This window comes from Syngnathus floridae, unplaced genomic scaffold, assembly GCF_059516105.1.
Source record: "Syngnathus floridae isolate MCC-2025c unplaced genomic scaffold, RoL_Sflo_1.0 HiC_scaffold_60, whole genome shotgun sequence".
Lineage (NCBI taxonomy): Eukaryota > Metazoa > Chordata > Actinopteri > Syngnathiformes > Syngnathidae > Syngnathus > Syngnathus floridae.
Window position 1 is genome coordinate 153634 of NW_028284089.1, and position 15731 is coordinate 169364.

General features: G+C 48.6%; 1 long non-coding RNA gene across 1 annotated transcript; it reads left to right on the plus strand.

Moving 5' to 3' along the window:
- The first annotated feature begins 366 nt into the window (after nucleotides 1-366).
- On the plus strand, nucleotides 367-10173 carry LOC148378171 (uncharacterized). Its single transcript, XR_015856125.1, has 4 exons — nucleotides 367-437; nucleotides 2282-2370; nucleotides 9798-9827; nucleotides 10018-10173. It is a non-coding gene; the product is annotated as an uncharacterized LOC148378171 (long non-coding RNA).
- Nucleotides 10174-15731: the final 5558 nt, after the last annotated feature.

A 15731-nucleotide genomic window follows, 5' to 3' on the forward strand; every position in this document is an offset into this window, starting at 1 on the left:
TTTTCTTTCATTCGTTTAGGTTCCAAGAAAACTTGATGTAACTCTACTTTTAACTGCCGTTTCAGATAAGCGGGTATTACGTCGCAGTCATGTGCCGTGGATATGACGTAATTGCCCGAACCTCCGCCAAAATTCAAATCTGTTGGCGCGATGGCCGTGAGCCACTGAGCAGCGACGATTATCAACAGAAATATCTTTATTTTCTGCTTGCAACTGGACCGTCTAGAGCGTACACGGTAAGTAACACTCATTGTGTTTAAGGAGATTTACGTTTGTAATAGCAGAAGTGTAGCCGCGTTGCGTTGTACGTGTGAAAATTGGTCGAGGCGAAATGTTAATGTTTAATTTCATTCCTTTAGGTTCCACGGTGTTTGTTGGCTGCAAGTTTTCCACTGCAAGAAGAGGCTCGTATCATTGACCAGGAGCGAGCTACAATGGTGAGTAGCCATAACATTTATGTTAAACACTTCCTATTTCATGTCTAACAGTACTTGATTTAACAAATAACCATAAATAAATACAGTGTGGGCACTGAAGTTAACATATGTGATTATACTGCCTAATCTGTCACGGAGTAGATTGTTGCAAAGTAATATAAGATCCAAAGTTGTAATTCAGAATAGTTTTCAAAAGAAGGCCATTAGAATTATATACAAGTCTGATTACCCTTAACATAACAACAAGCTATTAATTAAATCACAAATTCTTCAATTCAAAGATTTGGTAGATTATCAGACAAATAATGTCTAACAGTAATTGATTTAAAACATCACGATAAGTAGATTGAGTGTGGGCACTCTCAAGTTAACAGATATGATTATACTGCCTAATCTGTTACAGAGTATGTTGTTGCCAAGTAATGTAGAATAGATCCAAAGTAGTAATCCAGAATAGTTTTGAAGAGGCCATTAGAATAATAAACAAATCTGATTACCTTGAACATAATAACAAGCTAAGTGTTTAATATGTCCTATGAAGTCAAAATTGGGCACCATCATGTGGTGAAATTTGGAATTGCATCACATCCAATTTTGCCTGGGAACAAACAGATTAAATAAATCTTAGTTTTGAATAAGCCACTCCTTCTCAAACAAGTAAACTCTGCCCATTTCGCGCAGTAGATGTTCTGTTAATATCTAGTATTTATACAAAGTCATAATTTAAATTGCTTTCAACCTTCATTCATCGGTTCAACCAACATTACTCGCTCTTATTACCAACTTGTATTGATTTAACTAAGCGTTTAATACTTCCTATCAGGTCTCAAGGCAAGATTTGGCAAAATACAATTTCAGCAAATCCAATTTTGCCAGGGAACAAAAATAGATTAAATAAACTAAATAAGTCTTCTTCCCATTAAATAAATCAGAAAAGTCTGTCTTGTAACCAGTCCTCTTCAAACAAGTAAAGTCTGCCCATTTTGTGCCGTAGATTTTGTGTCTATGCCTAGTATTTAAACAAAATCATAATTTAAACGACTTCTTTCCTTCATTCACTTTGGAAATTTGGAATTGCAGCAAATCGAATTTTGGCAGGGAACAAAAATAGATCAATTAAACTAAATAAGTCTTCTTCCCATTAAATAAATTAAAAAAGTCTGTCTTGTAACCAGTCCTTTTCAAACAAGTAAAGTCTGCCCATTTTGTGCCGTCGATTTTGTGTTAATGCCTAGTATTTATACAAAATCATAATTTAAAGGACTTCATTCCTTCATTCACTTTGGAAATTTGGAATTGCAGCACATCAAATTTTGCCTGGGAAGAAAAGTAGATTAAATAAATTTAATAAGTCTTACTACTTCCCATTAAATAAATTAAATACGTCTTACTTGTTCCCACTCCTTTACAAAAAAGTAGTTTAAAACGAGGTCCCTTCACTCAACCTTTAACCCTATTTATTCACCTTCTAGGCTAAGTGTTAAAGGCTAAGTGTTAAAGGCTAAGTGTTAAAGGCTAAGTGTTAGAGGCTAAGTGCCAGAGGCTAGGCGCCAGAGGCGAGTTTTTGTGGGCTGAAGTTTTAGTGGGGTTAGTGTGAATACAATCCAAAAGAATACAACAGAATACAATACAATAGAATATAATACATAGATTAAATTCAATAGCTCTTACTACTTCCCATTAAATAAATTAAATACGTCTTACTTGTTCCCAATCCTTTTCAAAAAAGTAGTTTAAAACGAGGGCCCTGCACTCAACCTTTAACCTCAACCCCGCACGTCACATTGTGTTGTATCTGTGAATGTTGGTTGTGGCCAAATGATAGTTTTCTTTCATTCGTTTAGGTTCCACGGTGTTTGTTGGCTATGTTTTCCACTGTCAGAAGGATGAAAATACAAAGTACAACGCTTGGACGTGGGCGAAGACGTCACCGGTGAGTCCTTCCTTCCTATTTATTTACCTTCTAGATGCTAGAGGCTAAGTGTTAGAGGCTAAGTGTTAGAGGCTAAGTGTTAAACACAATACGAACAACACAACGATACTGCACTGAAAAACACGATACCGCACTGAGAAACACGATACCGCACTGAACAACACGATACCGCACTGAACAACACCATGCCGCACTGAACACCATGCCACACTGAACAACACCATCCCGCACTGAACAACACCATGCCGCACTAAACAACACCATGCCGCACTGAACAACACCATGCCTCACTGAACGACACCATGCCGCACTGAAAGACACCATGCCGCACTGAACGACACCATGCCGCACTGAAAGACACCATCCCGCACTGAACACCATGCCGCACTGAACAACACCATCCTGCACTGAACAACACCATCCCGCACTGAACAACACCATGCCGCACTGAACAACATTATGCCGCACTGAACATTATGCCGCACTGAACAACACCATGCCGCACTGAACAACACCATGCCGCACTGAACAACATTATGCCGCACTGAACAACACCATGCCGCACTGAACAACACCATGCCGCACTGAACAACACCATGCCGCACTGAACAACATTATGCCGCACTGAACAACACCATGCCGCACTGAACAACACCATCCTGCACTGAACAACACCATTCCGCATTGAACACCATGCCGCACTGAACAACACCATCCCGCACTGAACAACATTACGCTGCACTGAATAACACCATGCCGCACTGAACAACACCATGCCGCACTGAACAACACCATTCCGCACTGAACAACACCATGCCGCACTGAACAACATTACGCTGCACTGAACAACACCATGCCGCACTGAACAACATTATAACGCACTGAACAACACCATCCCGCACTGAACAACACCATGCCGCACTAAACAACATTATGCCGCACTGAACAACACCATGCCGCACTGAACAACACCATCCTGCACTGAACAACACCATTCCGCATTGAACACCATACCGCACTGAACAACACCATCCCGCACTGAACAACACCATGCCGCACTGAACAACATTATGCCGCACTGAACAACATTATGCCGCACTGAACAACACCATGCCGCACTGAACAACACCATGCCACACTGAACAACACCATGCCGCACTGAACAACATTATAACGCACTGAACAACACCATCCCGCACTGAACAACACCATGCCGCACTAAACAACATTATACCGCACTGAACAACATTATGCCGAAATGAACAACACCATGCCGCACTGAACAACACCATGCCGCACTGAACAACACCATCCCGCACTGAACAACACCATCCCGCACTGAACAACACCATGCCGCACTGAACAACACCATGCCGCACTGAACAACACCATGCTGCAATGAACAACACCATCCCGCACTGAACAACATTATGCCGCACTGAACAACATTATGCCGCACTGAACAACATTATGCCGCACTGAACAACATTATGCCGCACTGAACAACATTATGCCGCACTGAACAACACCATGCCGCACTGAACAACACGATCCCGCATTGAACAACACCATGCCGCACTGAACAACACCATCCTGCACTGAACAACACCATCCCGCACTGAACAACACCATGCCGCACTGAACAACATTATGGCGCACTGAACAACATTATGCCGCACTGAACAACACCATGCCGCACTGAACAACACCATGCCGCACTGAACAACACCATGCCGCAATGAACAACACCATCCCGCACTGAACAACACCATGCCGCACTGAGCAACACCATGCCGCACTGAACAACACCATCCCGCACTGAACAACACCATGCCGCACTGAACAACACCATTCCGCACTGAACAACACCATGCCGCACTGAACAACATTACGCTGCACTGAACAACACCATGCCGCACTGAACAACATTATAACGCACTGAACAACACCATCCCGCACTGAACAACACCATCCTGCACTGAACAACACCATGCCGCATTGAACAACACCATGCCGCACTGAACAACACCATCCTGCACTGAACAACACCATCCTGCACTTAACAACACCACCCCGCACTGAACAACACGATCCCGCATTGAACAACACCATCCCGCACTGAACAACACCATGCCGCACTGAACAACACCATTCCGCACTGAACAACACCATGCCGCACTGAACAACACCATGCCGCACTGAACAACACCATGCCGCACTGAACAACACCATGCCGCACTGAACAACATTATGCCGCACTGAACAACACCATGCCGCACTGAACAACACCATCCCGCACTGAACAACACCATGCCGCATTGAACAACACCATGCCGCACTGAACAACACCATCCTGCACTGAACAACACCATCCCGCAATAAACAACACCATGCCGCACTGAACAACATTATGGCGCACTGGACAACATTATGCCGCACTGAACAACACCATGCCGCACTGAACAACACCATGCCGCACTGAACAACACCATGCCGCACTGAACAACACCATGCCGCACTGAACAACATTATGCCGCACTGAACAACACCATGCTGCACTGAACAACACCATGCCGCACTGAACAACACGATCCCGCATTGAACAACACCATCCTGCACTGAACAACACCATGCCGCACTGAACAACACCATGCCGCACTGAACAACACCATTCCGCACTGAACAACACCATGCCGCACTGAACAACACCATCTTGCACTGAACAACACCATGCCGCACTGAACAACACCATGCCGCACTGAACAACACCATGCCGCACTGAACAACATTATGCCGCACTGAACAACATTATGCCGCACTAAACAACATTATGTCGCACTGAACAACACCATGCCGCACTGAACAACACCATGCTGCACTGAACAACATTATGCCGCACTGAACAACACGATCCCGCATTGAACAACACCATCCCGCAGTGAACAACACCATGCCGCATTGAACAACACCATGCCGCACTGAACAACACCATGCTGCACTGAACAACATTATGCTGCACTGAACAACACGATCCTGCATTGAACAACACCATGCCGCACTGAACAACACCATCCTGCACTGAACAACACCATGCCGCACTGAACAACACCATGCCGCACTGAACAACATTATGCCGCACTGAAAAACACCATGCCGCACTGAACAACACCATCCCGCACTGAACAACACCATGCCGCATTGAACAACACCATGCCGCACTGAACAACACCATGCTGCACTGAACAACATTATGCTGCACTGAACAACACGATCCTGCATTGAACAACACCATGCCGCACTGAACAACACCATCCTGCACTGAACAACACCATCCTGCACTGAACAACACCACCCCGCACTGAACAACATGATCCCGCATTGAACAACACCATCCCGCACTGAACAACACCATGCCGCACTGAACAACACCATTCCGCACTGAACAACACCATGCCGCACTGAACAACACCATGCCGCACTGAACAACACCATGCCGCACTGAACAACACCATGCCGCACTGAACAACATTATGCCGCACTGAACAACACCATGCCGCACAGAACAACACCATCCCGCACTGAACAACACCATGCCGCATTGAACAACACCATGCCGCACTGAACAACACCATCCTGCACTGAACAACACCATCCCGCACTAAACAACACCATGCCGCACTGAACAACATTATGGCAAACTGGACAACATTATGCCGCACTGAACAACACCATGCCGCACTGAACAACACCATGCCGCACTGAACAACACCATGCCGCACTGAACAACACCATGCCGCACTGAACAACATTATGCCGCACTGAACAACACCATGCCGCACTGAACAACACGATCCCGCATCGAACAACACCATCCTGCACTGAACAACACCATGCCGCACTGAACAACACCATGCCGCACTGAACAACACCATTCCGCACTGAACAACACCATGCCGCACTGAACAACACCATCCTGCACTGAACAACACCATCCCGCACTGAACAACACCATGCCGCATTGAACAACACCATGCCGCACTGAACAACACCATCCTGCACTGAACAACACCATGCCGCACTGAACAACACCATGCCGCACTGAACAACACCATGCCGCACTGAACAACATTATGCCGCACTGAACAACATTATGCCGCACTAAACAACATTATGTCGCACTGAACAACACCATGCCGCACTGAACAACACCATGCTGCACTGAACAACATTATGCCGCACTGAACAACACGATCCCGCATTGAACAACACCATCCCGCAGTGAACAACACCATGCCGCATTGAACAACACCATGCCGCACTGAACAACACCATGCTGCACTGAACAACATTATGCTGCACTGAACAACACGATCCTGCATTGAACAACACCATGCCGCACTGAACAACACCATCCTGCACTGAACAACACCTTTCCACACTGAACAACACCATGCCGCACTGAACAACATTATGCCGCAGTGAACAACACCATGCCGCACTGAACAACACCATGCCGCACTGAACAACACCATGCCGCACTGAACAACACTATGCCGCAATGAACAACACCATCCCGCACTGAACAACACCATGCCGCATTGAACAACACCATGCCGCACTGAACAACACCATCCCGCACTGAACAACACCACCCCGCACTGAACAACACGATCCCGCATTGAACAACACCATCCCGGACTGAACAACACCAAGCCGCACTGAACAACACCATTCCGCACTGAACAACACCATGCCGCACTGAACAACACCATGCCGCACTGAACAACACCATGCCGCACTGAACAACACCATGCTGCACTGAACAACATTATGCCGCACTGAACAACACGATCCCGCATTGAACAACACCATCCCGCAGTGAACAACACCATGCCGCATTGAACAACACCATGCCGCACTGAACAACACCATGCTGCACTGAACAACATTATGCTGCACTGAACAACACGATCCTGCATTGAACAACACCATGCCGCACTGAACAACACCATCCTGCACTGAACAACACCATGCCGCACTGAACAACACCATGCCGCACTGAACAACATTATGCCGCACTGAAAAACACCATGCCGCACTGAACAACACCATCCCGCACTGAACAACACCATGCCGCATTGAACAACACCATGCCGCACTGAACAACACCATGCTGCACTGAACAACATTATGCTGCACTGAACAACACGATCCTGCATTGAACAACACCATGCCGCACTGAACAACACCATCCTGCACTGAACAACACCATCCTGCACTGAACAACACCACCCCGCACTGAACAACATGATCCCGCATTGAACAACACCATCCCGCACTGAACAACACCATGCCGCACTGAACAACACCATTCCGCACTGAACAACACCATGCCGCACTGAACAACACCATGCCGCACTGAACAACACCATGCCGCACTGAACAACACCATGCCGCACTGAACAACATTATGCCGCACTGAACAACACCATGCCGCACAGAACAACACCATCCCGCACTGAACAACACCATGCCGCATTGAACAACACCATGCCGCACTGAACAACACCATCCTGCACTGAACAACACCATCCCGCACTAAACAACACCATGCCGCACTGAACAACATTATGGCAAACTGGACAACATTATGCCGCACTGAACAACACCATGCCGCACTGAACAACACCATGCCGCACTGAACAACACCATGCCGCACTGAACAACACCATGCCGCACTGAACAACATTATGCCGCACTGAACAACACCATGCCGCACTGAACAACACCATGCCGCACTGAACAACACGATCCCGCATCGAACAACACCATCCTGCACTGAACAACACCATGCCGCACTGAACAACACCATGCCGCACTGAACAACACCATTCCGCACTGAACAACACCATGCCGCACTGAACAACACCATCCTGCACTGAACAACACCATCCCGCACTGAACAACACCATGCCGCATTGAACAACACCATGCCGCACTGAACAACACCATCCTGCACTGAACAACACCATGCCGCACTGAACAACACCATGCCGCACTGAACAACACCATGCCGCACTGAACAACATTATGCCGCACTGAACAACATTATGCCGCACTAAACAACATTATGTCGCACTGAACAACACCATGCCGCACTGAACAACACCATGCTGCACTGAACAACATTATGCCGCACTGAACAACACGATCCCGCATTGAACAACACCATCCCGCAGTGAACAACACCATGCCGCATTGAACAACACCATGCCGCACTGAACAACACCATGCTGCACTGAACAACATTATGCTGCACTGAACAACACGATCCTGCATTGAACAACACCATGCCGCACTGAACAACACCATCCTGCACTGAACAACACCTTTCCACACTGAACAACACCATGCCGCACTGAACAACATTATGCCGCAGTGAACAACACCATGCCGCACTGAACAACACCATGCCGCACTGAACAACACCATGCCGCACTGAACAACACTATGCCGCAATGAACAACACCATCCCGCACTGAACAACACCATGCCGCATTGAACAACACCATGCCGCACTGAACAACACCATCCCGCACTGAACAACACCACCCCGCACTGAACAACACGATCCCGCATTGAACAACACCATCCCGGACTGAACAACACCATGCCGCACTGAACAACACCATTCCGCACTGAACAACACCATGCCGCACTGAACAACACCATGCCGCACTGAACAACACCATGCCGCACTGAACAACACCATGCCGCACTGAACAACATTATGCCGCACTGAACAACACCATGCCGCACTGAACAACACCATCCCGCACTGAACAACACCATGCCGCATTGAACAACACCATGCCGCACTGAACAACACCATCCTGCACTGAACAACACCATCCCGCACTGAACAACACCATGCCGCACTGAACAACATTATGGCGCACTGAACAACATTATGCCGCACTGAACAACACCATGCCGCACTGAACAACACCATGCCGCACTGAACAACACCATGCCGCACTGAACAACATTATGCCGCACTGAACAACATTATGCCGCACTGAACAACACCATGCCGCACTGAACAACACCATGCCGCACTGAACAACACCATGCCGCACTGAACAACACGACGTCGCACTGAACAACACGACGCCGCACAGAACAACACGACGCCGCACAGAATAACACAATACCGCACAGAACAACACAATACCGCACAAACAGTTTTAGATAATATTACGTCGCAGTCATGTGACGCGGACATGACGTCAATAGGCGGAACTCACGGCAAAATTATAATCCGTGGGCGTGGCTTGCAACAGGAAGTAGGAAAGCGGCAGTTCTGGCAAACAAGACACAGCGGTTAGTAACACGATGACTAACAAGGCAAATATTTTTGTTTTCAGCTTGCAACTTGACCGTCTAGAGCGTACAAGGTAATTACAACTGTTTTTTTTTAGCCCTGAAAAGCGAGGGAGTGTGGCGTTTGGGAGGAATGTCGAACTCGGCGTCTGCTTCCAGCCACAGACGCCAAATTTCGACGATTATTTCGACTGGTCAACGGTTGTAAATTATTGCGTTGACTAAAAACTTTATTTAACTCTACTCTTAACTTTGCCGTTTCAGATATGTGGGTATTACACCGCGGAAATGACGTCAATAGGCTGAACTCTCGCCAAAATTCAAATCTGTGGGCGCAATGGCCTTGAGCGAGACACCGGATACAAACACGACGATTATCAACAGAAATATCTTTATTTTCTGCTTGCAAGTGGACCGTCTAGAGCGTACACGGTAAGTACAACTCATTGTGTTTAAAAAGATTTACGTTTGTGTAGTTTGCGTTGCGTTGTATCTGTGAATGTTGGTTGAGGCTAAATGTTAATGTTTAATTTCATTCCTTTAGGTTCCACGGTGTTTGTTGGCTGTATGTTTTCCACTGCAAGAAGAGGCTCGTATCATTGACCAGCAGGAGCTACAATGGTGAGTACCCCTTTCGTCTTCCATTTATGTTAAACACTTCCTATTTCATGTCTAACAGTACTCGATTTAACAAATAACCATAAATAAATACAGTGTGGGCAGTCACGTTAACATATGTGATTATCCTGCCTAATATGTTTATCACAAATATGTCACTAATCACTAATATGTTTATTTGTTTATCACAACACCTTTGGACCTTCAGCAATCGATTATTTCCCTTCATCTACATAGAGACAGAACGATGGTGTCTTAAACATCTCATTCATTTCACCAAATAACTTCACGCAGGTGGATAACGGCCGTCTCGGTCACGCTATGTTGCGTGATGCAGTTTTGAAGAACCAAATGCATTTATTCAATGAATAAGTCAAGCTAGTTCTATGTTTATGATGTTGTAAGTTACGGTACCGATTGAAGTTGAGTTCGAAGCCAGTGGAAAACAGCGCTGCGTTTGTGCTCTCCAGGTACAAATGTTGTGATCTCTGACTGACGACCGGGCGAGACTCGAGTAAGAGATGTCCAAACGAGCTCCGGCAGGGCGGGCCAAGGCGGAGCGAACGGACGCCCTTCAGGCCGCCAATGACGAGCTGAGAACCAAACTGATGGACGTCCAGTTAGAACTTCAGCAGGAGAAGAACAAGGTGAAAACCTCAACAGACAGACACTGCCTGCCTCCCTGCCTGCCTCCCTGCCTGCCTCCCTGCCTGCCTCCCTCCCTCCCAGTTTTCCCGATGTAGATTAGACATGCGTGTGCCATGACTGTGTCAGCCTACATCAACAAATGCACCGAGGACGTCAGCACCACTAAGAATATCATCACCCGGGGCAACCAACGACCCTGGATGACTGAGGAGGTACGTCAAACGCTACGAGCGCGGAACTCTGCCTTCAAGTCTGGCGACAAGGAGACACTGAGGACAGCGAGAGCCAACTTGAACCGTGCCATCAGGATAGCGAAGCGAGACCGCAGTCGAAAATTTCAGGATCGTTTCCACGACGTCAAAAACATCAGGAGTATGTGGCAAGGCATACGGGCGATTACAGACTACAACTCACCCTCCCCCCCCCCGGTGGGTGTAGTTGATGCTGACTTTCTAAATGGTCTAAATAATTTCTTTGGGAGGTTCGAGGCACTAAACGGCACTCCAGCAGTTAAAACTGTCCCCCATCAGGAAGAGGAGGTACTCTGCCTTGACTCCGCCAATGTGTTGAAGACCCTGAGGAGAGTCAACCCCTGTAAGGCCCCTGGCCCCGACAACATTCCTGGGCGTGTGTTCAGGGAATGTGCAAGTCATCTGGCTGGGGTCATCACAGACATTTTTAACACCTCGCTGGGCCAAGCCACAGTGCCGGCGTGCTTTAAGACTGCCTCCATCATTCCGGTGCCGAAGAAACCTCAAATCACCTCATTTAATGATTACCGGCCTGTTGCACTGACTCCGGTTATGATGAAGTGCTTCGAAAGGCTGCTTAAAGGTCACATCGTTTCCAGACTCCCCCTATTATTTGACCCGTTCCAGTTTGCCGACCGGCAAAACCGCTCCACTCAGGACGCCATCTCCTCCGTTCTTCACCTGAGCCTGGCTCACCTGGAGGAGAAGAACACCCATGTGCGGAGGCTGTTCCTGGACTTCAGCTCAGCGTTTAACACCATCATCCCACAGCATCTGGTAGGAAAATTGGAACACCTGGGCTTCAACACCCCCCTTCGCAACTGGCTGCTAGACTTCCTCACCAACAGACCTCAGTCAGTCCGGGTCGGACAGAACACCTCTGATGTCATCACCCTCAGCACAGGCTCCCTTCAGGGCTGCGTCCTGAGCCCCCTGCTGTGCACCCTGATGACACACGACTGCGTCCTCAGGTTCACCACCAATCACATCGTGAAGTCAGCAGACGACACAGCGGTGGTGGGGCTCATCAGAGACAACAACGACCTGGACTACAGAGAGGAGGTGGAGCAGCTGGTGGGCTGGTGCAGAGAAAACAGCCTGATCCTGAATGAGGAGAAGATGAAGGAGATCATCGTCGACTTCAGGAAAAAACAGCCTCACCACGCTCCACTGATCATCAACAGCTCAGCTGTGGAGGTGGTCAGCACCACCAAATTCCTGGGGGTCCACATCACAGAAGACCTCACCTGGACTATGAACACTACGGCACTGGTCAAGAGGGCACAGAAGCGCTTGTACTTCCTGCGGAGGATGAGGAGAGCCCACCTGCCCCCACCCATCATGAGGACGTTCTACAGGAGCACCATAGAGAGCATTCTGACAAGCTGTCTCTCTGTGTGGTGTGGAGGCTGCACCGCCTCCGATTGGAAGAACGTGAGGAGAGTGGTGAGGACAGCAGAGAGGATCATAGGGGCTCCTCTTCCCTCCATTCAGGACATTTCATCTCAGCGCTGCATGTCCCGTGCCCGTAACATCATCAATGACCCATCACACCCCCACCATGGACTGTTCTCCCTGCTGCCCTCTGGGAAGAGGTTTGCAGCATCCGCTGCAGGTCCACCAGGTTCTGCAACAGCTTTTTCCCTGCTGTCATCAGACTGTTGAACACTAGAACTGTTGAGCTCTAAACTGAACTCTGCATCACACATTCACAGAACTGTACTTTATGACACTACGGACCTCTATCTTGCACTATCTCGCACTACCAACTTTACTGAACTTGTATAAACCCTTTAAATAGAAGTTTAATACATGGTTTAGCATTCCTCTGCACACTCTTGAATACTGTTTTGCCTACTTGCACTATTGCATAATTATCACTGCTGCACTTTATACTTATTTTTAATATATATATATATATATTATATATGTATATATATATATTTTCATAGGATATGTTACTTCTATTCAACTGCAATATCACTACTTTGTTGTAAGACGTATGCAACGGAATTTCGTTTTGTATGCACCATGTGCAGACAAGATGACAATAAAGTTTGTCTAAGTCTAAGTCATGTCAGGTCAGCTGTCTGGAGAGAGAGAGAAGTCAGGACCTGCGGGCGGAGCACCACCGTGCCACCGCCGCCATGACGGAACTCAAAAGCAAACTCCATGAGGAGAAGCAGAAAGAGTTAGCCATTACCAGGGAGACATTACTGCGGCAGCATGAAATGGAGCTGATGAGAGTGATCAAAATCAAAGATGGAGAGATCCAGCGACTGAATGCCTTGGTCCTCAGCCTGAGGGACGGCTCCATGGACAAGGTGATCCGCTCTATCCGTGTCTGACTATCCGCACGCCACGTCGGGCTTCGATGCGGCCGCTACCGTATTGTGTAGCTTGTCCCCAGTAAGCGTCGCGGCGCTCCGTTGCGGTCTCAACGGCCCGGTGTGGCGCAATGTCTGCTCAGGTGAGGAGGGGGGGCGCTTTGCTGGCGGAGGTGGAGGAGACGCGGCGGTGTCGGGAGACCGAGCGGTGTCGCCTCCACCAGGAGCGCGGAAGAAGCCCTGGCAGCGGCCCAGCAGGCCTGGCAGTCCCGAGCGGCCGAGCTCCGATCGGCTCATCACCAGCATCGGGAGGAGCTGAGCCGAACCAAGAGAGACTGCGAGAGGGAGATCCGCCGACTGGTAGGACTGATCAGATGCGCGGTGCGTGGCTATGTTCCCAATTTCGTTGTATACCTGCAGTGCAATGACACCTAAGGCATTCTATTCTATTCTATTTCACAAGAAGAAAATGTCCGGTTGCTCGCTTCGCTTTTGTCACAGCAAAGGTGTTCTAGTCGATTCCAGAAAAAAATTGGCCGGTTGCTCTCTTTGTTTTTGTCACAATTCTGGCAAATGAGTTTGCCCGCCTGCCTGAGCGCTCCCCGTTTGTACATCCAGACGGATGAGATCAAGCTGAAAGACAGAGCGGTTAGTGTTTTGGATGAAGCCCTGGGGCCGGCCACGTCCACCGCCTTCAGCTGCAGACTCAGGCTGCCGAGCAGCAGATCGCTGCCCTGAGGGATTCCCAAAGGGCGGGCCTAAACTACCCTGGAAGTGGGGTCAACGCCGCTACTAGCAATCCTCTTCATTGCGTAAGCCACCTCATCACACACTTGCAGTACGCATGACTTAGTTCGTTGCTGGAGGAAGGTAGCACAAAAACAGTTTTGAACTTTGAACGAGTGCTTGTGTGTGTGTGTTGCGGGGCGTTTTCAGTCTCAGGAGGATCGGGACACGCGACGGTTTCATCTGAAAATCGCTGAGCTCAGCGCAGTCATCAGGAAACTGGAGGATCGAAACGCCCTGCTTTCTGAAGAGCGCAATGAACTGGTAATTTATTGACGGCACGCTTGAAGGTTTGCGCTACGTTTGATGCGCGCCATCCAGCGAGGCACCCATTGCGCTTGCTTATTAGTTGAGCGGCGCGGCGAGTCGGTTGCCTGGTAGATGTCTTTTATTGGGAGCCAAAGCCACGATTCCGTTCAAACCGATGCAAAAGGAATGGATACGTTCTGGCCCGCGTGTTGTGCGTCTTTCACATCCCGCACTTCATGCTTGCAGCTAAAGCGACTGAGAGAAACAGAAAGCCAGTTTCTGCCACTCCTGTACAAAAACAAACGCCTGAGCAGGAAGAATGAAGAACTCTCGCTGGTGCTGTGTCGCCTTGAAAACAAAGTGCGCTTTGTCACCCAGGAGAACGAGGAGATGGCAAGCTTGGTAAGTCGACGCGGACAACGGCGGCGTGCCAACAGAGTCCACTGCATTTGTGTTCCACAGAGAAGGCCTAGTTCGCTCAATGACCTGGACCGCGGTTGCGGCCAGCAGGACGGTGAAATGGAGTTCCTTCAAGTTGTGGAGCAGCGGCACATCATCGACGACTTGTCCAAGGTCTTCAGGCAGGCGACTCGGTGCACGTACGGCAGCGCCGCGCTCGCTCGCTGTCGCCAGGAAACCTTTTCCGTCCAAAGCTTGGCCGGCGGCCGCCATCCAAAAAATTGGCCCCTTAAATTCCGACCTTTCAAGCAGGAGCATTGTGCGCACGCGTTTGAACACGCTTTAGACTTGTTTTGCCGTTTTCAGCAGCTCAAAGCTCCCGTTTTGTCAGCGCCTTTGCCACTCGCTGTGCGCTGAAAACGACGGACTTGCCCGGCTGCTCAGCCCGTCAACCATGAGCCGCGAGCGCGACGTCATTGTCCGTAGGCAGCTAGTGGCAAAATGCACCCTGTTAGAGTTGCGCTCGCTCCAACTTATTTTGCAAGAACCACACGGGAGACAAGTAAGTTCTTTTGGACACCTGCAGGTGGAGAGTCCATCCGTTGTACGAATGAAGTCTGACTCTCGGCTCCTGCACGAGCATTTTAATTAAGAGAAACAGGGTGGGTGTAAGAGTGGATTGAATAGAGGAAGCCCTTGA